The following is a 23,986-nucleotide window of genomic DNA, read 5'->3' as shown; positions in this document are numbered from 1 at the left end:
CTGTAGAAACTCCGAATCTAAGTAAAGCCATAATGATAGCCCAGGCATTTATGTCCACCAGTGACAACACCAAACAGATTTCACAGAGAAAGAAGTTTCAGCCAGTACTGTGCATAAAGTAATGTCGGTCTCAAGCAGAAATATACATGGCAGAATGTACACGCCGGCTGCTGTGGCCTGACCTCAATTGGACCCAGAGTCCGCCATCAGTCGTTAATGCGAGACAGTTAACACCTTGTTGGCACTGCGGAGGTGATCATCGGCCCCATCAATGCCAATAACTATGTAATCTGCCATAGACCGGGCACAGAGAACTGCACTGATGCTCTCAGTCGGCTGCCATTGCCCACCACCAGGGTGGAAATGGCACAGCCAGCAGACTTGCTCATGGTCATGGAGGCATTCGAGAACGAGAAGTCTCCCGTTATGGCCCACCAGATCAGGACCTGGACCAGCCAGGGTCCTTTACTGTCTTTGATAAAAAAAAACTGTGTCCTCCATGGGAGCTGGTCCGGTGTCCCAGTGGAGATGCAGGAGGCAATTAAGCCGTTCCCCAGATGCAAAGACGAGTTGTCCCTGCAGGCGGACTGTCTATTGTGGGGCAATTGCGTGGTCTTGCCCAAGAAAGGCAGAGATATGTTCATATGTGAACTGCACAGCATCATAATGATGAAAGCCATGGCCAGATACCATGGGTGGTGGCCCGGCATCGACTCAGATTTAGAGTCATGCGTGCGCCAGTGCAACACTTGGTCTCAGCTGAGCAATGCACTCAGAGAGGCATCGCTAAGTTTGTGGTCATGGATCTGTGGTCGAGGATCCATGTAGACTATGCGGGCCCATTTCTAGGCAAAATGTTTTTGGTTGTCGTGGACGCTTACTCAAAATGGATTGAATGTGCAATAATGTCAGTAAGCAAATCTACGGCCACTATTGAAAGCCTACGAGCCATGTTTGCCACGCACGGCTTGCCTGATGTCCTAGTCAGCGACAATGGGCTGTGCTTCACCATCGCTGAATTCAAGGAATTCATGACCCGCAATGGGATTAAACACGTCACATCTGCTCTGTTCAAGCCCGCATCCAACGGCACAGAACGGGCAGTTCAGACCATCAAGCAAAGCTTGAAACGTGTGTCGGAAGGCTCCCTGCAGACCTGGCTGTACCGAGTGCTGCTCAGCTACCGCACCAGACCCCACTCACTCACCGGGGTTCCTCCAGCCAAGCTGCTCATGAAAAGGGTGCTCAAAACAAGGCTCTCTCTTGTCCATCCTGATCTTCATGATCACGTGGAGGGCAAGAGGCATCAACAAAGTGTGTACCATGACCGCGCAAATTTGTCACGCAATATTGAGATTAATGATCCCGTATTTGTGCTCAATTATGGACATGGTTCCAAATGGCTCACTGGCACGGTCACAGCCAAAGAAGGGAATAGGATGTTTCAGGTCAAATTGGCCAATGGACAAACGCACAGAAAACACTTGGACCAAATCAAATTGCGGTTCACCAACAGCTACGAACCACCAACTTTGATCCTCCAACACACACACAAGTGGCAACTGACAACACGGTTGATCACGATGACGCACTCATCATCCCCAGCAGCCCGGCATGGCCGGCTGCCCAACAGCCCAGTGAAGAACTGACCAACCCACCCACACCTGCATTTGTACCGAGATGATCGACAAGGGAGCGTAAAGCCCCAGATTGTCTCACCTTGTAAATAAGTGTACTGTTGACTTCACGGGGGAGTGATGTAATGTAGTTAACCCTGTCTAACCTGCATGACACCTGACCACCAGAGGGCCCACCTGTTGGAGTCCCAAGAGATCCCAGCATCCCTTGGGAGCACAATATATAAGCAGGTCACCCATGAGGTACCTGCACTCTGGAGTCTTATTAAAGGAACTAAAGTTACACTTGCTCGTTGTACACAGTACTCAGTTTCATCCTTTATTACGAGTGTACCAAAAACTGTACACAATATTCAAGGTGTGGCCTCACCGAGGCCCTGTACAACTGCAGTTAGACCTCCCTGCTCCTGTACTCAAATCCTCTCGCTATGAAGGCCAACATGTCATTTGCCTTCTTCACTGCCTGCTGTACCTGCATGCCAAATTTCAATAACTGATGTACCATAATACCCAGGTCTCGTTGCACCTCCCCTTTTCCTAATCTGTCACCATTCAGATAATATTCTGCCTTCCTCTTATACATTTCGATAAGATCACCTCTCATTCTTCTGAATTCCAATGAGTAGAGGCTCAAACTACTCAATCTTTCCTCATAAGTCAACCCTCTCATTTCCAGAATCAACCTAGTGAACCTTCTCTGAACTGCCTCCAAAGCAAATATATCCTTTCGTAAATATGGAAACTAAAACTGTACGCAATATTCCAGGTGTGGCCTCACCAATACCCTGTATAGCTGTAGCAAGATTTCCCTGCTTTTATACTCAATTCCCTTTGCAATAAAAGCCAAGATTCCATTGGCCTTCCTGATCACTTGCTGTACCTGCATACTAACCTTTTGTGTTTCATGCACAAGTACCCCCAGGTCCCGCTGTACTGCAGCACTTTGCAATCTTTCTCCATTTAAATAATAACTTGCTCTTTGATTTTTTTCTGCCAAAGTGCATGACCTCACACTTTACAACATTATACTCCATGTGCCAAATTTTTGCCCACTCACTTAGCTTGTCTATGTCGTTTTGCAGATTTTTTGTGTCCTCCTCACACATTGCTTTTCCTCTCATCTTTGTATCGTCAGCAAACTTGGCTATGTTACACTCAGTCCCTTTTTCCAAGTCATTAATATAGATTGTAAATAGTTGGGGTCCCAGTACTGATCCCTGCGGCACTCCACTAGTTACTGGTTGCCATTTATCCCGACTCTCTGTTTTCTGTTAGTTAGCCAATCCTCTATCCATGCTATAATATATTACCCCAACCCCGTGAACTTTTATCTTGTGCAGTAACCTTTTATGTGGCACTTTGTCAAATGCCTTCTGGAAGTCCAAATACATCCACCCTGTTCATTACATCCTCAAAGAATTCCAACAAATTTGTCAAACATGACTTCCTCTTCATAAATCCATGCTGACTCTGCCTGACCGAATTTTGCTTTTCCAAATGTCCTGCTACTGCTTCTTTAATAATGGACTCCAACATTTTCTCAACCACAGATGTTAAGCTAACTGGTCTGTAGTTTCCTGCTTTTTGTCTGCCTCCTTTTTAAAGTGGCATTACATTTTCAGTTTTCCAATCTGCTGGGACCTCCCCAGAAACCAGGGAATTTTGGTAAATTACAACCGATGCATCCACAATCCCTGCCGCTACAATTTGCGTACTCTGCATACTTCCAGCACATGTTCCTAGCCTCACCAAGAAGGCGTCCAGCTCAGCCTGCAGCAGAACTGTGCACGCACGGCGCAGATGCCATTTTTGGCACAAAACGTCGCCAAAATATTGGGTGCTCCGGAGCACCCAATTTGCCCATTGTCTTCGGTCCCTGCCACACACTCTGTTACCTAGCCATCAACTCCAACCCTCTCTCTGACAACTGTTTGAGACTGAACCAGACTGTTCACAACTTTGGTGTCATATTTGACCCTGAGTTGACCTTCCGACCACACATCTGCGCCATCACTAAGACCTCCTATTTACATCTCCGTAACATTGCCGGACTTCGCCCCTGCCTCAGCTCATCGGCTGCTGAAACCCTCATTCATGCCTGTGTTACCTCGAGACTTGACTATTCCAATGCACTTCTGGCCAGCTTCCCACATTCCACTCTCCATAACACTGGTCCAAAACACTGCTGTCCATGTCATAACTCGCACTAAGTCCCATTGCTTGAATTGCTTGCACTAAGTGCTTACTGACCTACATTGGCTCCTGGTTAAGCAATGCCTCAATTTTAAAATTCTCATCCTTGTTTTCAAATCCCTCCATGGCCTCGCCCCTCACTATCTCAGTATTTCTTCCAGCCCCACAACCCTCCGAGATATCGACGCTCCTCTAATTCTGGGCTTCTTGAGTATCCCCGCTTTTAATCGCTCCACCATCGGTGGCCGTGCATTCAGCTGCCAAAGCCATAAGCTCTGGAATTCCCTCCCTAAACCTCTGCCTCTTTACTTCTCTTTCCCATTTGAGGCACTCCTTAAAACCTACTTCCATCTGCCCTAATTGCTCGTTATGTGGCATGATGTCAAATTTTGTTTTATAATGCTCCTGTGAAGTGCCTTGAGACGTTTTACTATGTGAAAGATGTTATATAAATACAAATTGTGGCTGTTGTTGCTGTGCCAAAATATCTGAGGATGCATTTCTTGGCCTTTCAGTAACTCCTCTTGTTCATTACTATTATGCAGCACTTTCACAACACTAAAGAAATATCCATCTTCATCTCTTTGTAAGGTGTAATGTCAAAGGCAGCAGTAAACAAGAACAATGAAGGAATGTACAAGGAGGGAAAAAGATAAAAGTGCAAAGATGGAGAAAAATCAAAATGGTGGGCAGACCAACATGGAGCAAAGTTTACCCTGGGTCAATAGGTAGCTATAGATAGCTATAGGTAGCCTCAGCCTCGCTGCCCATCTACCTCCCTTTCCTCCTTTAAGATGCTCCTTAAAACTTACCTCTTTCACCAAGCTTTTGGTCACCTTCCCTAATTTCTCCTTATGTGGCTCGGTGTCAAATTTTTTGTTTTATAATACTCCTGTGAAGCGCCTTGGGATGTTTTACTATGTTAAAGGCGCTATATAAATACAAGTTGTTTTTGTAGCACTCTCACCTATGTATGAGTCACATGATTATGGATTCAAACTCATAGTGCTGTTCCAGCCTGTTATGTGAAGCCAAGGCAGCAAAGACAATATAGGACAATATGGGAATGAACTCGGTTTATGCCAGGGTTTTCTGCATCAGCACCCGCCAGCCTGTGATTTTCCACCTACAGTTGTACCTCTCTAGTCCAGGACTCATTAGTCCGGAAATATCCCTGGTCCGGCATCATACCTGCTGTGGGGTAGTGTCCCACACTGTTCATGGAGGTAAGGCTGCTCCTCTTATCCCCGCTGTCTCCGGTGTTCCCTCCGAGGTCGGGTCAGCGTGGAGAGGGAGCGAGGCCCGAGTTTTGCAGCCAGAGCGTGGTGGAGGCATTCAGAAGCCCGGGCGGTGTCATCAGGTAAGGGTTCAACTGGCTGACGACCATCATGCCAATGTTCTGCTCGGTCGTGTAGATGATCGGCAGCCCATTCTCATCCACAGCCAGGTCGATGTCCGACTTGCCCCCCTACCTGTAGGGGGAAGTGTCATAGTAGTTGGTGTTGGCGATGATGGTCTCACCACTTTTGATGTGAGTCCTCAGGTCGTACTTAATGTTCCTCGTGCGCTCCTTGTTGAAGAAGATCGCTCCGTCATACACCGCGAAGCCGGTGCCGTCGACGTGGTGGGGCAGCTTGTAGGTGGTGCTTTGGCGGCCGGAGGTGAAGTCGTCCAGCGACGCGTACTCCATTAAGATGTCAGTGCGGTACGGTGTCCACGGCATGTAATAGATCTTGACCCTGGAGCGGGTCTTTACACCAGGCCCCAGACTGTTGCTCAGCCTCGGTTACATAGACCGACTCCACAACACCTTTCAGAGTTCCGGGGCAAACAAAAACTGAGAAACCGGCGAAGCGGAAGAGAACAAAAGAAAAAAAATCAATTGGCATTTTAAACACCTGCAGAATGACCTCCCGTGGTTCGGAAAATTCTCTCTTTCGACACCAGTCAGGTCCCGTGGGTGCCGGACCAGAGTGGTCCAACCTGTATTACAATGAACGAGCAGAAAATCATGAGATGGTGAACACAGATGTGAAAAACCCCAGCCTATGTGTTTAAAATTTGGGTTGATGACAGTATCAGCCCAGATTATGTTCCTGGACCTTTGAACAGCAGTAATAAGGGAGTGCTCCAGTGTTGGAGGTGCCATCTTTCGAATTAAACTTAATTCCAAGGCCCCATCTACCTGCTCAAGTGGACTAAAAGATTTCATGGCACTATTGGAAAAAGAGCAGGAATTCTCCTGATTTCCTGGAACTACCGATGTATTCACAATTTGTGTGCAAGGTTTGTGTTATGGGTGCAACTTTGCCTGGTGGTGTAATATTTGGCATGGGACCAAAACAGGATTTTAATACTTAAGTGAGGTTATGCATATCTGCAATTTTAACCCAAGACACATGTCAGTAAATCGGGCACCCGACAAACAAGTCACATAAAGTTCGGCATCCAATTTTCTGACCAGCGTGTGCTGCGTACGAGGCCCCATGTCACTAGTTGGGCTAAGAATTATGTAGCTTTTGTCATGGTGTGCTTTTTAGAACTGAGTCATCATTATATATTTTTCTTTTAAAAGGAAATATCCCAACAGCTTGATGGCTGTCAGATTAGTGTAACTGCCACCTGGAAGAAATGGGATACCTGGGCAAAATAGCTCACATAAGAAAACCACTTTAGAAAATGTCATGTAATAAGACCTCACAGATAATTAGGTACCACCACATCTCCATTTCGACATACAATTCATTGAACTGTAGGTGTGACAATCTGAGAAGGGTAAAGTTTCCTGCTTACTTGAAGAATTCTAGGCTGAAACAAAAACCTATTTTTCCTTCCTTCTTACGTACATGTTCCTTTTTTTGGAAAGGGATCAAGACTTAATTGAAGCCTTTTGAGATTGCGAGTAGCAGAGAATGTTTAGAATTCTCTTAAATTTTGGGGACTTTTTTTAACAAAATGTTTTTAAATACTTTTCTTTGACCTATGACTACAGACAATTAGCAATGGTCATGATGCTGGTGCATCACCTATTTTATTTAAAAGGAAAGGAACAGCCAAATCTGAAAGACCGAGGGTGGATTTTAGCCCTAAGAATGGGTTGATGAGCAGTTAAAATCCATCGCGTGACTTACCCGCTGAAGTCCTCGCTGGACCCCGCAGGTTTCAATTTTTACTGCCAGTTCAGGACTGGTGGGGTACTTCTTTAATTATGCAGATCAGGGTTCGATGATGTCATTGGGCCCTGACTGCAATTTTAACTCCGGCCTGAGTGAGGAAACCACTGTGGCCTTCCTACAAGGTGAAGATCTATCAGAAGAGGATCAGAAGCAGAAGGAGGAGCATGATTAAATGGACAGCCATGCGTTAAATTTGCTGGCTACAAGCTAAGTATTGGGTGGGGGATTGTAATTGCAGCAGCAGGAGAGGAGCCTGGGTCAGGAGCAGCTCCGATTATTTTTGTAGGTCCTGAAGGAACAATTCCTGTCCCCACAAAAATAATTTAAAACGTACCTTTTTGGTCCCCTTTGGCTGTGCCGCCAATTAAACTAGTCACATCCCAAAGTAAGAGCTCTACTCGGAACTCGTCCACGGCAGACAAGCCTAAGGTGGGCAGAGGAAACATTACAAGGACACCCTCAAAGCCTCCCTGATGAAGTGCGACATCCCAACTGACACCTGGGAGCCCCTGGCCAAAGACCGCCCTAAGTGGAGGAAGTGCATCCGGGAGGGCGTTGAGCGTGCAGAAATCAAGCACAGGCAGCGGAAGGAGCGTGCGGCAAACCAGACTCCCCACATGCCGCCCCCCCCACACTCCTTCAACCACTGTCTGTCCCACCTGTGACAGAGACTGTAGTTCTCGTATTGGACTGCACAGCCACCTAAGAACTCATGCTGAGTGGAAGCAAGTCTTCCTCAATCCTGAGGGATTGCCTATGATGATGAGCGTGTATGGTGCCGCTCCACCCAGTTGTCTCCTAAAATAGCAATCAACAACAACTTGCCGTAGGTCAAGGCCACCTACGGCCCAAACACCCAAGGCCCCACCGCACTGGTGGCCAAGAAAGGGGAGATACTCATCAAGGACACCGAGGCAGTCAGGGCTCACTGGAAGGAGACAACTGGGTGGATCTCCTCAACCGAGACTCTGCCTTTGACTCGAGTGTCCTCGACTCCATCCCGCAGCAAGCTACCCACTACCACCTCAGTAAAACCCCAACACTGCACGAGGTAGAAAAAGCCATAAGGCAGCTTAAGAACAACAAGGCAATGGGAGCGAATGGAGTCCCCGCTAAGGCACTGAAATATGGCGGAGAAGCACTGTTGGCGCGAATACATGACCTCATCTCTCTCATCTGGAGGGAGGAGAGCATGCCGGGAGATCTCAGAGATGAAGTGATCGTGACCATCTTTAAAAAAGAGGACAAATCCGACTGCAGCAAATACAGAGTCCTCTTCAACCGTCTTTTCCCTGTGGCTGAGGAACTCCTCCTGGAATCACAATGCGGATTTCATCCCCTAAGGGGCACAAAGGACATGACTTTTGCAGCGCGACAGCTGCAGGAAAAATGCAGGGAGCAGTGTCAGCCCTAAAACATGGCCTTTATCGACCTTACAAAGGCCTTTGACACTGTCAACCGTAAGGGTCTATGGAGCGTTCTCCTCCATTTCGGCTGGCCCCAAAAGTTTGTCACCATCCTCTACCTGCTCCATGACAACATGCAGGCTGTGATCCTTACCAACGGATCCATTACAGCCCCAATCCATGTCCGGACCGGGGTCAAACAGGGCTGCATCATCGCGCCAACCCTCTTCTCAATCTTCCTCGCCGCCATGCTCCAACTCACAGTCAACAAACTCCTCACTGGAGTGGAACTAAACTACAGAACCAGTGGGAACCTGTTCAAACTTCGTTGTCTCCAAGCCAGATCCAAGACCGTCCCAACCTCTTGTCAAGCTACAATACGCGGAGGACGCCCGCGTCTGCGCACATTCAAGAGGCTGAACTCCAAGTCATAGTCAACATCTTTACTAAGGCGTACGTGTGGAAGAAAGAATCTATGAATCTATGGCTTATGGAAAAGGGAAGGGTTAAATTCTGTTTTTGCTATGCTTAAAGAAATAATAGGACTAGAAAAATAGCCACGCTTTTCTAGCCTTGAAACTTAGAGATGCAATTAGGTGACCATCTGGTATTAAAAGAGAGTCTCCTTTTGCCTTTTCTTATCAGACTGTGAACAGAGAGAAACTATGCAAGGAAAGATAGAGTGTATACCTCCCGAGACGACCTTTGTACTCGCGGGACTAATGAATAAGATTCCTTTTATATTTCTGTATTCAATTTCTGTATAAAGATAGGGACAATTTGCCTGTACGGCAGAGTTTTTGCCTTGGTACGGTCCAAGCAAGCTCTCCAAGATATCTTGTTAGCTTTAGTAATAAACTTCTCTCGAAGCAAATTCTGAAAGTCTCCGCCTGAGTTCATTTAAGCTAAATTTCCTCGACAGATTCTGGCGTAGTCCGGCAGGATCTCTAAAAAAAACGAGATCCAAAAGAACTAAATTTAACTTTTAAAGAGAAAAGAGGAATATTTCCTCGACAGATTCTAAAGAAAAGAGGAATTTTTAAGGACCTTCCTAGCTGAAAGGAGGAAGGTGCCTAGGCCGTCCTAGCTGAAAGGGGGACGGGCCGCCGAGATCCCCGAGAGGGTGAGGTATAAGGTAGCTACCGCCAAGAAGCTAAAATAACAAAAAGGCAAAAGGAGACCCCAAGCTGAGCGGAAAAGAGAACACCGGTGAGCGCTTTGTAAATTATTGTATATTTTGTAGGATTGTCCTAACTCTCATTTCAGAAAAGATCGCGAGACATTGCACCCGGTAGAATGGGAAACGGCTCTAGTCGAGCAGGGCGCTCGCGCCCAGTTCCTAGAAAAGGAAAGAAGGACGACCTCTCAACTGAAAGAATGAAAGTACATCCTAAGACTGAGAAAAGAATCCGTAAGGTAGTAAAGCAACGAGAGAAGGTAGGAGATCCCATTGTGCCGCCCGGCTCGCCGGCGGACACTGTAATTAAAGAAACAGCAGACGACAGATACGCGGTAACGTTTACTAGCGATTTGTACGGTTGGTCTGATGGGGATTGGCCATATGGAGGAAGTTTTAAATTGTCCTTAATTGAGGAATGGAGACAGACCACCAAAAATGGGACAGGGGACCCCAGTTGGGATAAAGATTATATGGAGAATTGTTTTAAAAAATGGACAGAGGTGGCAAAGAGGCACCAGCCCCTAAAAATAAAAAGAAAGAGGAGGAGGGTAAGGAGAAGCCCCCTCTCTCTTACAGCCCCCCGAGTGCCCCGGTTTTGACCGCTTCCCCTGTCGGCTTATACCCCCGTCTTCCAACCACCAAGCCGGATGATTGGCAGGAGATTATAGAAATAGTGGCCGCTCAGCTGGATAAGACAGGCCGATTCCTCCACTACCCCCACGACACAAGCCCCCGTGTAATGATCAGACCAACGGCTGTCCTAAAGCCCTGGACACCGGGGGAAGCTCGGGATATGATATCAGCTGCCCCTAATCCTGTTAAGAAGCCAGTAGCCTTTCACAACTGGCTTGAGCAAACCTGTACCATTTATTAAAGGGAGCTAAAAAGCATGGAGATATAGGGGAAGTCACCCGCTGCTTGCAGAAAGCAGAAGAATAAATTTTGCAGGCAGATGGAAAAATAGTTGGGACGAGCATGCAGGAATACCAATGGATCAAAATGAACCTTTGGCAGTGCAAACCTTGTTAAATTGTATGTTGCCACAACAAGCAAGAACATACAAAATAAGGGTTTTGGACTGGCAAGGAAAAAGTTGGAAAGAGACAGTTACAGTACTGGCTAACATGGATAGAGAGGGACTATTTACCTATAAGGAAAATAAGGCTAAAACAGCAGGTCAGTAAATCAGCAAAAGGAACGAGGACAGGCACAGAATAATCAGCATAGGGATGCCCCGGAGGCTTAGTGGTACAGGCGGCAGACCTTCACTTATCGGCAGACATAGAAGAAAACCCTCTGGCAGTAGTAAAAGTAGGAGACACTTATGTGAAGTTCCTGGTGGATACCGGTGCTACTATGTCTTCTGTACCATCCTCTGTGGGATTATCTGTAAGCAACACCACCGTCTTAAGTATGGGTGTGGCCGGTATCCCCATGAAAGAATTTTTATCTGAACCTACCAAATTGATAATTGAAGGACAATCAGTTAATGATGAGACTTTGAAAATCTCTAAAACAACACCGCTCCCTTTATTGGGAAGACAGACTTTGTGCAAACTAGGAGCCACAATTTATTGCACAAAGGAAGGAATGTACATGGAGCTCCCTCCAAATAATATTCATCAGTTCTTTAATGGGATTAAAAAAGAGAAAAGGGAGGATAACAAAGAAAAGGCTGCCCTCTATTGTTGGCAATTGATTGGCAACTTCTATTCCCCCTTGATACATGAAGTTATACAAAACTTAAAAGCTAAATTTGACTCTAATACTGAAGAATTGACGTATATAATTTTGACAAGCTTTGAGGCAGTTCAGCTTCACTGTACAGCCTGGTACATTCGTCAAAAAGCTGAAACTTACCAGTGTTTGGTACAATCCTTTTTAAATAGAGAAGAAATAGTAGAAGCTACGCCCCGCATTTATTTTGGACCAGAAGAATTGGGGGTAGCCATCGATTTGACACCCTTACAGCAACAGCGGTTTAGAGAAGCGAACTCGACACCCCATCTGACCTTGGCTGTAAAACCGCCAGCGAAACCTAAAGATATGGGTCCGATGATTGTAGGAATAGAAAGAGAAAAACAGCAACACGGCTATCAACCTTGGGCAGTAATAAAATTGCAAAATGTTCAGATAGACTTTATCACCCACAACAGGGGGATTCTCCAGTGGAAAGGTAAAAATCATGCCTCCACTTTTGAAAAACAGCAACCCCCAGAACAACCAAGCCCTAAGCTGCCAATGGCATTGAATCAAGTATCTTCTGAACTTTGGGCAAAGCATAAGAATCATGTTGGGCAAGTACATTCTGCAGTACCCCATCGGGTACAATTGATAAAGAATGCCGTGTTACCAAGCATTAGGCAGTACAGACTGCCTCCAGAGGCAGAAAATGGGATAGAGCCAGTCATTTCTGCATTGTTGGAACAAGGAGTTTTAGAAAAGACACAGAGCCCGTGTAACACTCCGATACTGCCCATACCAAAGGTTAATAGGCCGAATGAATGGAGATTTGTGCAAGATCTGAGAGCTATTAATAAGATAGTAGTCGCTATCACCCCTGTGGTACCGGACACCAACATTATACTATCTGCTATACCACCAACAGCAACTGTCTTTACTGTAATAGACCTGTGTTCAGTTTTTTTCTCTATCCCGTTAAATCAAGAGAGTCAGTATCTGTTTGCTTTCACCCACAAGAAGCAGCAGTACACATGGACCAGGTTGCCCCAAGGATACACCGAAAGCCCCGCAGTATATGCAGCAGCAGTAAAAAGAGACCTTGAAGACTGTTCATTATCAGACCAGTCTGTACTGCTGCAGTATGCGGACGATTTTCTTGTGGCTTCTAGCCACGGATACAGGTGCATGCAAGACTCCCTAAAACTGTTACAGCACCTATGTGAAAGAGGGCACCGAGTGTCGTTACAAAAGTTACAATTTTGTCAGACTCAAGTCCAGTACCTGGGTTTTCACATATCTCAAGGGCAAAGGCAGCTAGGACCAGAAAGAATTCAGACAATCGAGAATGGGATGCGGTCCTAAGATCAGCTGCCCTGAATAATGCCCCACCCAAGGTGGAGTGGTGCCCAGAGAGAGAGGAGGCATTTAAACAGTTAAAGAAAGCCATTGTTTTGGATCATCCATGTACTGTCATTACAGCCCATGCTGTGTTATTACTTTTGAATTTAGCTGCCACACAACACTTTACAGCGTCTCGAAGAACAGGTTATGAAGTATTACTGCTGTCACACCCTAACTACACCTTTCGACGCGCAGTGAACCCAGCCATCTTTCTTCCTACTAAAGAAGTAGAGGATCCAGACCAGCATGATTGTCTGTTAACGGTGGAAGTAGCCACTTTACCAAGACCAGATTTGCTCACAGAGCCCATGGACAATCCTGATCTTAGTCTCTATACGGATGGATCATCACATAGGCCATCGGATGATTTGTTTTTGGCAGGCTATGCTATTGTAAATCCCTACGAAACTGTTGAAGCATTCGCCCTGCCTCCCGGAACCTCGGCTCAGGCTGCTGAATTGTTTGCCCTCACTAGAGCTTGTATAATAGCTAAAGATCATACTGCTAATATCTATACTGATTCTAGATATGCATTCGGTGTGGCCCATGATTTTGGACAACTGTGGAAATAACAGAGGCTTTATCACCTCTGGTGGAAAGCATATTAAGCACTCTCAACTGGTGCTTAATCTATTAGACGCCATTCAGTTGCCAAGTAAGGTAGCCGTTATCAAATGTGCAGCTCACACAACCGGTGAGGATGAAGTATCAGTAGGAAATAGGAGGGCTGACGAAGCAGCCAAACAGGCCGCTTCGGCACAGGCAGGCTGCCTTCAAGCAGTCTCAGTTTCCCCTCCACAGGTACTTGACATCCAACAACTTAAAACAGCCCAACAACAAGTTACCATGCAGGAAGGAAGAACTTGGGAAAACCAGGGTTGTTTTTAAAAAAAACGACATTTGGTATCACCCTGATGGGCGAACTGTTTGCCCTAGATCTCTATTTTTGCCCCTGTCTCGCCTAGCACACAGTCAGGCTCACATGGGCAAAGGAGGGATGATACATGCTATTAATGCACAGTGGTATGCACCAGGAATAACAGTAGTAATTGAGAAAGTTGCTCGAACATGCCAAATTTGTCAACAAAATAACAGAGGTAAAACACCTGCTGGATATGATCATCTACCCCAACCAAGTATGCCCTTTGAAAATTTGCAAATTGACTTTGTCCACATGCCTCCAGTATCAGGTCTTAAGTATCTATTAGTCATAGTAGATATGTTCACAAGGTGGGTAGAAGCGTACGCCACTAGAAAAGACGATGCCCGAACAGTAGTAAAAATTCTATTTAAAGAAATAGTACCAAGATATGGGATACCTATGGGAATCAACAGTGACAGGGGAACCCACTTCACCGGAAAAATAGTGCAAAACCTTGCAGAAGCGTTAGGGTTCCAGTGGAAGTTACATATACCATATCAACCACAGTCCTCGGGAATGGTAGAAAGAGTAAATGGGACAATAAAATCTACCCTTACCAAGGTATGTCAGGAGACTGGACTGAAGTGGCCAGAAGCTTTACCATTAGTATTGTATACAATGAGAAACCAGAAAAACCGAAACACTGATTTAACACCACATGAAGCCTTATTGGGAAGACCAATGCCTACTGGCGTAAAACCACCACTGGCAGATGAAAAAATAGCATTAATTTGGAATGATGAAATAGCAAGAAGTCTGCATGAACAAATAAAGCAGACACAGGTGCCCCTGTCGGAAGGAAATGCACCTTTCAGACCTGGAGATCAAGTGTTAGTAAAAACATTAAATAAAGAATCCTTTTCTCCTAGGTGGAAAGGACCGTATCAGATAATTCTCACAACACGAACCGCTTTGAAGTTAGAAAAGCACCCGAACTGGGTGCATGTAACCCGCTGTAAATATTATTTCCCCGACGAATTACAGCCGAAGGAAAAGGCATTGAACCAGGACGTACTACGGTCGCCCGACTAAGAAAACAGCCATCTTCTAGCTGAAGAACTGTACCTGCTCTTGTATTAAATATTTGGACTTGAAAATATTGCCCAAAATTTAAAGGAGATTGGGTCGATGAGAAGAATATGACACATCACCAGAGGGGATGTGCTAGGTGGCCATTCGGAATGGTATGTCCCTATCAGACCGCCAAACATGAACCATGCTCACTGCAGCACTCCATTGGAGTATGTAAATGGGAATTAAAGCTAACAAATTTTGTATAAACCCCCCAGTAATAAATGCGTGAGAAGAGTCTACACCCTGTATGATCCTGAAGTAAAAAGAACTTATACCTTTGGGCAGTGGAAAAATGTAGAAAAATATCTGTCTATGCACAAGATTGAACCCTGATCCCCTGTAATTAATTTGACCAGACTGCACAATTTGATACGGAATGACAAGAAAATTGAGGAAGCTCTGTCAAAGCAAGGCAGAGACATCCACCAATTTAGAGTCGAAATGAGTTACAAGAAGGGGCAACTAGTAAGAATCGCAGACGAAGTCACCTCTTTGACAGTACACCACTGGTGGGATGTGCTTACCGGATGGTCCCCAAAAGCTACAGCAGTACTGAAGCTTGCTATACACCCCATAGTAATCGTAGGTGTGGTTATGTTTGTATTATTAATAATCCTTTGCGGAATGTGGATAAAAAACATTTTTACATTTAATTAGTCAAGTAATAAACCCCCTTTTGCTCAAGAAGAGAATATAGGAAATTGTGTTGATCTAAAAAATAAAAAGATCAACAAGGAGGGAATTGTGGAAGAAAGAATCTATGAATCTATGGCTTATGGAAAAGGGAAGGGTTAAATTCTGTTTTTGCTATGCTTAAAGAAATAATAGGACTAGAAAAATAGCCACGCTTTTTTAGCCTTGAAACTTAGAGATGCAATTAGGTGACCATCTGGTATTAAAAGGGAGTCTCCTTTTGCCTTTTCTTATCAGACTGTGAACAGAGAGAAACTATGCAAGGAAAGATAGAGTGTATACCTCCCGAGACGACCTTTGTACTCGCGGGACTAATGAATAAGATTCCTTTTATATTTCTGTATTCAATTTCTGTATAAAGATAGGGACAATTTGCCTGTACGGCAGAGTTTTTGCCTTGGTACGGTCCAAGCAAGCTCTCCAAGATATCTTGTTAGCTTTAGTAATAAACTTCTCTCGAAGCAAATTCTGAAAGTCTCCGCCTGAGTTCATTTAAGCTAAATTTCCTCGACAGTACGAAAGCATGGGCCTTACACTCAACATCCATAAGACAAAGATCCTCCAAAAGCCTGTCCCTGCCGCACAGCACTGCCCCCCATTCATCAAGATCCATGCCGTGGCCCTGGACAACGTGGAGCATTTCCCATACCTCAGGAGCCTCTTATCAACAAGGGCAGACATTGACGACGAGATTCAACACCACCTCCAGTGCGCCAGTGTAGCCTTCAGCCGTCTGAGGAAAAGAGTGTTCGAAGATCAGGTCCTCAAATCTGCCACCAAGCTCATGGGCTGTAGTAATACCCGCTCTCCTGTATGGCTCAGCGACGTGGATCATATAAAGTAGACACCTCAAATTGCCGGAGAAATACCACCAACGATGTCTCCGCAAGATCCTGCAAATCCCCTGGGAGGATAGACGCACCAACGTTAGCGTCCTTGACCAGGCTAAGATCCCCAGCATTGAAGCACTGATCACACTGCTGGACAGGGCACATTGTTCGCATGCCTGACACAAGACTCCCAAAGCAAGTGCTTTACTCGGATCTCTTTAAGGCAAACGAGCCAAAGGTGGGCAGAGGAAGCTTCCTGGATAAACTGCAACATCCCCACCAAAACCTGGGAGTCCCTGGCCAAAAAACGCCCTAAGTGGAGGAAGTTAGGGCGGATAAATGTTAACGGATATGATGTGATTGGGATTACAGAGACACGGCTCCAGGATGATCAGGGCTGGGAACTCAACATCCAGGGGTATTCAACATTCAGGAAGGATAGAATAAAAGGAAAAGGAGGTGGGGTAGCATTGCTGGTTAAAGAGGAGATTAATGCAATAGTTAGGAAGGACATTAGCTTGGATGATGTGGAATCTATATGGGTAGAGCTGTAGAACACCAAAGGGCAAAAAACGTTAGTGGGAGTTGTGTACAGACCTCCAAACAGTAGTAGTGATGTTGGGGAGGGCATCAAACAGGAAATTAGGGGTGCATGCAATAAAGGTGCAGCTGTTTTCATGGGTGACTTTAATATGCATATAGACTGGGCTAACCAAACTGGAAGCAATCGGTGGAGGAGGATTTCCTGGAGTGCATAAGAGATGGTTTTCTAGACCAATATGTCGAGGAACCAACTAGGGGGGAGGCCATCTTAGACTGGGTGTTGTGTAATGAGAGAGGATTAATTAGCAATCTCGTTGTGCGAGGCCCCTTGGGAAAGAGTGACCATAATATGATGGAATTCTACATTAGGATGGAGAATGAAACAGTTAATTCAGAGACAATGGTCCAGAACTTAAAGAAGGGTAACTTTGAAGGTATGAGGCGTGAATTGGCTAGGATAGATTGGCGAATGATACTTAAGGGGTTGACTGTGGATGGGCAATGGCAGACATTTAGAGACATGGATGAATTACAACAATTGTACATCCCTGTCTGCCGTAAAAATAAAAAAGGGAAGGTGGCTCAACCATGGCTATCAAGGGAAATCAGGGATAGTATTAAAGCCAAGGAAGTGGCATACAAATTGGCCAGAAATAGCAGTGAACCTGGGGACTGGGCGAAATTTAGAACTCAGCAGAGGAGGACAAAGGGTTTGATTAGGGCAGGGAAAATAGAGTATGAGAGGAAGCTTGCAGGGAACATTAAGACGGATTGCAAAAGTTTCTATAGATATGTAAAGAGAAAAAGGTTAGTAAAGACAAACGTAGGTCCCCTGCAGTCAGAATCAGGGGAAGTCATAATGGGGAACAAAGAAATGGCAGACCAATTGAACAAGTACTTTGGTTCGGTATTCATGAAGGAGGACACAAACAACCTTCCGCATATAAAAGGGGTCAGAGGGTCGAGTAAGAAGGAGGAACTGAGGGAAATCCTTATTAGTCGGGAAATTGGGTTGGGGAAATTGATGGGATTGAAGGCCGATAAATCCCCAGGGCCTGATGGACTGCATTCCAGAGTACTTAAGGAGGTGGCCTTGGAAATAACAGATGCATTGACAGTCATTTTCCAACATTCCATAGACTCTGGATCAGTTCCTATGGAGTGGAGGGTAGCCAATGTAACCCCACTTTTTAAAAAAGGAGGGAGAGAGAAAACAGGAAATTATAGACCGGTCAGCCTGACATCAGTAGTGGATAAAATGATGGAATCAATTATTAAGGATGTCATAGCAGCGCATTTGGAAAGAGGTGACATGATAGGTCCAAGTCAGCATGGATTTGTGAAAGGGAAATCATTCTTGACAAATCTTCTGGAATTTTTTGCGGATGTTTCCAGTAGAGTGGACAAGGGAGAACCAGTTGATGTGGTATATTTGGACTTTCAGAAGGCTTTCGACAAGGTCCCATACAAGAGATTAATGTGCAAAGTTAAAGCACATGGGATTGGCGGTAGTGTGCTGACATGGATTGAGAACTGGTTGTCAGACAGGAAGCAAAGAGTAGGAGTAAGTGGGTACTTTTCAGAATGGCAGGCAGTGACTAGTGGGGTACCGCTAGGTTCTGTGCTGGGGCCCCATCTGTTTACATTGTACATTAATGATTTAGATGAGGGATTAAATGTAGTATCTCCAAATTTGCGGATGACACTAAGTTGGGTGGCAGTGTGAGCTGCGAGGAGGATGCTATGAGGCTGCAGAGTGACTTGGATAGGTTAGGTGAGAGGGCAAATGCATGGCAGATGAAGTATAATGTGGATAAATGTGAGGTTATCCACTTTGGTGGTAAAAACAGAGAGACAGACTATTATCTGAATGGTGACAGATTAGGAAAAGGAGAGGTGCAACAAGACCTGGGTGTCATGCTACATCAGTCATTGAAGGTTGGCATGCAGCTACAGCAGGCGGGTAAGAAAGCAAATGGCATGTTGGCCTTCATAGCGAGGGGATTTCAGTACAGGGGCAGGGAGGTGTTGCTACAGTTGTACAGGGCCTTGGTGAGGCCACACCTGGAGTATTGTGTACAGTTTTGGTCTCCTAACTTGAGGAAGGACATTCTTGCTATTGAGGGAATGCAGCAAAGGTTCACCAGACTGATTCCCGGGATGGCGGGACTGACATATCAAGAAAGACTGGATCAACTGGGCTTGTATTCACTGGAGTTCAGAAGAATGAGAGGGGACCTCATAGAAACGTTTAAAATTCTGACGGGTTTCGACAGGTTAGATGCAGGAAGAATGTTTCCAGTGTTGGGGAAGTCCAGAACCAGGGGTCACAGTCTAAGGATAAGGGGTAAGCCATTTAGGACCGAGATGAGGAGAAACGACTTCACCCAGAGAGTGGTGAACCTGTGGAATTCTCTACCACAGAAAGTTGTTGAGGCCAAGTCACTAAATATATTCAAAAATGAGTTAGATATTATCCTTACTACTAGGGGGATCAAGGGGTATGGTGAGAAAGCAAGAATGGGGTACTGAAGTTGCATGTTCAGCCATGAACTCATTGAATGGCGGTGCAGGCTTGAAGGGCCGAATGGCCTACTCCTGCACCTATTTTCTATGTTTCTATGTTAAGTGCATCCGGGAGGGCACTGAGCAACTTGAGTCTCATCGCCGAGAGCATGCAGAAACCAAGTGCAGGCAGCAGAAAGAGCATGCAGCAAACCAGTCCCACCCACCCTTTCCCTCAACGACTGCCTGTCCCACCTGTGACAGGGACTGTGGTTTTTGTATTGGACTGTTCAGTCACCTAAGAATTCATTTTTAGAGTGGAAGCACGTCTTCCTCGATTCCGAGGGATTGCCTATGATGATGATGGCATTTACGTATCACTGTCAAAGAAGTAAAACTTCCCAGCAAAGGAATTCGGGGATGCGCTAAAGGCCAGAATTGGAGGTATTATGTATGTAAACATTACCAATGTGTAAGACTTGCCACAAGGGGGCGCACCTGTGGGAGACCCAAGGGTCACTTGCACACTCTGGGCAAGCAGGTATAAAAGGCAGTCTACCATGCTGCCTCCCCACTCTGGAGTTACAATAAAGAGACCAAGGTCCCAACAGTTTGAGCTTAAGATATACAATCTTGTGGAGTTATTCTAAATGTAACAATTGGCGACGAGTAACAGATCACAAACTTTCACGCAGTTATGGCTGCCGTTGGTATTCTTGAGAGATTTGTTGAGGGTGATGATTGGGAAGCCTTCGTTAATTGTCTTGACCAGTACTTTGTGGCCAACGAGTTGGTAAAGGCAGAAACCGCGATCAAGTGCAGGGCAATTATCCTCACCGTTTGTGGGTCCACGATATGTGGCCTCATCAAAAATCTGCTAGCACCGACGAAACCAATGGACAAGACCTATGAAGAGTTGTGCACACAGGTTCGGGAACACCTCAAGCCGAAGGAGAGCATCTTGATGGTCAGGTATCGCTTTTATACGCACCACCGCTCCGAGGGCCCCAGGACGTGGCGAGCTATGTCGCCGACCTAAGACGCCTTGCGGGACCGTGCGTATTTGCTGGATTTTTGGGGTAAGTACTGCGGGTCTTTTTTGAGCTTGGAATCGGTCATGAGGTCATTCTTCGCAAACTGCTGTCTGCTGAGTCCCTAGATCTGAGCAAGGCCATCACGATAGCCCAGGCTTTTATGTCCACGAATGATAACACTAAACAGATATCATTGCAGCATCGGAACTCACCGGCAAGCACTGCATAAAATAATGCCTTCAGCAGGCAGAACTGTACATGGCAGAGCCTACACGCCCGCAGAGGCCAGACCTAGGATGACTCAGATTCCGCTGTGAGACGTGAATGTGAATCCATTAACACCATGTTGACGCTGCGGGTGTAACCATCAATGTCGATTCAAGCACTACGTGTGCAAGCGCTGTGGAACAATAGCGCACCTCCAGCGAATGTGCAGACATGCTGTGACTCACTACGTGACAGATGACCGATCCGGCGTGGATCACGTTAACGAGTAAGAGACGCAACTCAACCCGAAGCTGAAGAGGAAGTGTATGGGGTACTCGCCTTCACCACAAAAGCCCTCCGATAATGTTAAAAGTCAAATTAAACAGCATTCCAGTTTCCATGGAATTGGACACGGGGGCGAGTCAGTCAATTATGAGCCAGAAGGCTTTTGAGAAACTGTGGATCAACAAGGCAAAAGGCCAAAACTAAGTCTGATCCACACCAAGCTGCACACTTACACCAAAGAGCTCATACAAGTCATTGGCAGTGTGGCCGTGAAGGTATCGTACAATGATGCTGTGCATGATTTACCACTATGGATTGTACCAGGCGATGGCCCAACACTGTTCGGCAGAAGCTGGCTGGGAAAGATCCGATGGAACTGGGACGGTACTAAAGCACTGTCTTCGGAGGATGACACCTTGTCCGTCCAAGTGCTAAACAAATTCCCATCATTATTCGAGCCAGGCATCGGCAACTTCACAGGCGCCAAAGTGCAGATCCATCTAGTCCCTGATGCATGACCCGTTCATCACAAGGCCCGAGTGGTTCCATACATGATGCGAGCGAAAGTTGAGATCGAGCTGGACAGAGTTCAACGAGAGGGGATCATATCGCCAGTCAAGTTCAATAAGTGGGCCAGTCCAATTGTTCCGGTGTTGAAGAGCGATGGGACGGTCAGAGTCTGTGGGGACTACAAGGTAACGAACTGGTCTCGTTACAGGACCAGTACCCACTACCCAAAGCGGATGACCTGTCTGCAATGCTAGCGAGGGAATGTCGTTCACCAAGCTGGATCTAGCCTCTGCTTACATGACACAGGAGCTGGCTGAACCTTTGAAAAAATTGACATACATCAACACGCACAGAGGACTGTTCATATACCACAGATGCGTTCGGCAGCGGCCATCTTCCAGAGGAACATGGAGAGTCTGCTGAAATCGGTTCCGCGCATTGTGGTGTTCCAAGATGACATCTTGATCACTGGCCGCATCACCACCGAACACCTGCACAACCTGGAAGAGGTTCTCAAGCGACTGAACAGAGTGAGACTCAGGTTGAAACGCTCCAAGTGTGTGTTCCTGGCACCAGAGGTCAAATTTCTGGGGACAAAGATTGCGGCGGACAGTATCAGACCCACGGATTCCAAGACGGAGGCCATCAAGAATGCACCCAGACCACAGAATATGATGGAGCAGCGTTTGTTCCTGGGACTCCTCAACTATTTTGGTAACTTTCTACCGGGGTTGAGCACTTTGCTGGAACCACTGCATTTATTGCTACGCAAGGGTGATGTCTGGGTTTGGGGTAAAGCTCAAGAGACAGCCTTTAACAAGGCCAGAAACCTGCTATGTTCCAACAAGTTATTTGTAATGTATGATCCGTGTAAACGTTTAATACTAGCTTGTGATGCATCTTCGTATGGGGTCGGTTGTGTGTTACAGCAAGCCAATGTGTCAGGCAAACTGCAACCGGTTTCATATGCGTCCAGAAGCTTATCTAAGGCTGAAAGAACCTACAGCATGGTTGAAAAATAAGCATTAGCATGCATATACTGGGTTAAGAAAATGCACCAATACCTATTTGGACTCCGGTTCGAGCTCCAAACTGACCATAAGCCGCTCATTTCATTGTTTTCAGAAAGCAAAGGTATTAACACCAATGCTTCGTCCCGCATCCAAAGATGGGCACTAACGTTATCTGCGTATGGTTATGTAATCCGCCACAAACCAGACACGGAGAACTGTACAGATGCCCTCAGTTGACTACCATTGCTCACCACTAGGGTGGAAATGGTGCAACCCGCAGACTTGCTCCGGGTAATGGATGCTTTTGAGAGCGAGGGGTCATCCGTCACGGCTCGCCAGATCAGGACCTGGACTAGCCAGGATCCGGTACTATCACTAGTAAAAAGCTGTGTCCTCAATGGGAGCTGGTTGGCGGTCCCAGGGGAAATGCAAGATGAAATTAAGCTGTTCCACCGATGCAAGGACAAAATGTCCATCTATTCGGACTGCCTCCTATGGGGGAATCATGTAATTTTGCCAAAAAAAGACAGGGAAACGTTTATACGCGACTTTCACAGTACCCACCCAGGCATAATCATGATGAAGGCTATTGCCAGGTTGCACGTTTGGTGGTCCGACATTGACTCAGAATTGGAGTCATGCGTACACCAATGCAACACTTGCTCACAGTTGAGCAATGCACCAAGGGAGGCCCCACTGAGTCTGTGGTCATGGCCCTCCAAACTGTGGTCAAGGGTCCACGTAGATCTCGCTGGCCCCTTTCGAGGAAAGATGTTCCTAGTAGCAGTAGACGATTAATCCAAATGAATTGAATGTACAATAATGTCGTCATGTACGTCCACTGCCACCATTGAAAGCCTCCGGGCCATGTTCGCCACCCATGGTTTGCCCGACGTCCTTGTTGGTGACAATGGATCATTCTTCACCAGCTTGGAATTCAACGACTTCATGACTCGCAATGGCATCAAGCATGTCAGATCAGTGGTGTTTAAGCTCGCATCCAATGGTCAAGCGGAACGGACAGTCCAAACCATCAAGCAGAGCTTGAAATGCGTGATGGACGGTTCCCTGCAGACCCGTTATCTCGGATTCTGCTCAGCTACCGCATGCAACCACACTCGCTTACCGGGGTTCCCCCTGCAGAATTGCTAATGAAGAGAGCACTTAAAACCAGGCTCTCCTTGGTCCACCCGGATCTCAATGATCACGTGGAAACCTGACGTCACCGGCATAACGTGTACCACGATCGCGTGGCTGTATTATGCGACATTGAAATTAATGACCCTGTGTTTGTTCTTAATTATGGTCATGGTCCCAAATGGGTTGCTGGCACTGTGTTAGCCAAGGAGGGGAATAGAGTGTTTGTTGTCAAACTTTTGAACGGACAAATGTGCAGAAAACACTTGGATCAGACCAAACTGTGGTTCACTGGAAACCAAGAACAGTTTGAAGAGGACATTACCATCATTGATTCACACACACACACCCAACCAGCAATCGATCTCGCGGTCAACATGAGGATGAACCCAGCATGCCCGGCAGTCCGATCAGACCAGCCACAGCGCAGCGCAGCAATGATCCGACCAACTCACCCATACCAGGACTTCAACTCAGGCAATCAACTCTGGAACGCAGAACCCCAAATCGCCTCAACTTGTAAATAACTTGTACATAAGACTTTAGGGGGGAATGAT

The 23,986-nt window shown here is 46.2% G+C and overlaps 1 long non-coding RNA gene across 1 annotated transcript; it reads left to right on the top strand.

Moving 5' to 3' along the window:
- Positions 1-9,038: 9,038 nt before the first annotated feature.
- Positions 9,039-15,831, top strand: LOC139265607 (uncharacterized). The gene is made up of 2 exons (XR_011593591.1): positions 9,039-9,621; positions 14,468-15,831. It is a non-coding gene; the product is annotated as an uncharacterized lncRNA (long non-coding RNA).
- The last annotated feature ends 8,155 nt before the right edge of the window (positions 15,832-23,986 follow it).

This window comes from Pristiophorus japonicus, chromosome 1 (assembly GCF_044704955.1).
Source record: "Pristiophorus japonicus isolate sPriJap1 chromosome 1, sPriJap1.hap1, whole genome shotgun sequence".
Taxonomy (NCBI): domain Eukaryota; kingdom Metazoa; phylum Chordata; class Chondrichthyes; family Pristiophoridae; genus Pristiophorus; species Pristiophorus japonicus.
This window is presented reverse-complemented; position numbering and strand designations above follow the sequence as displayed.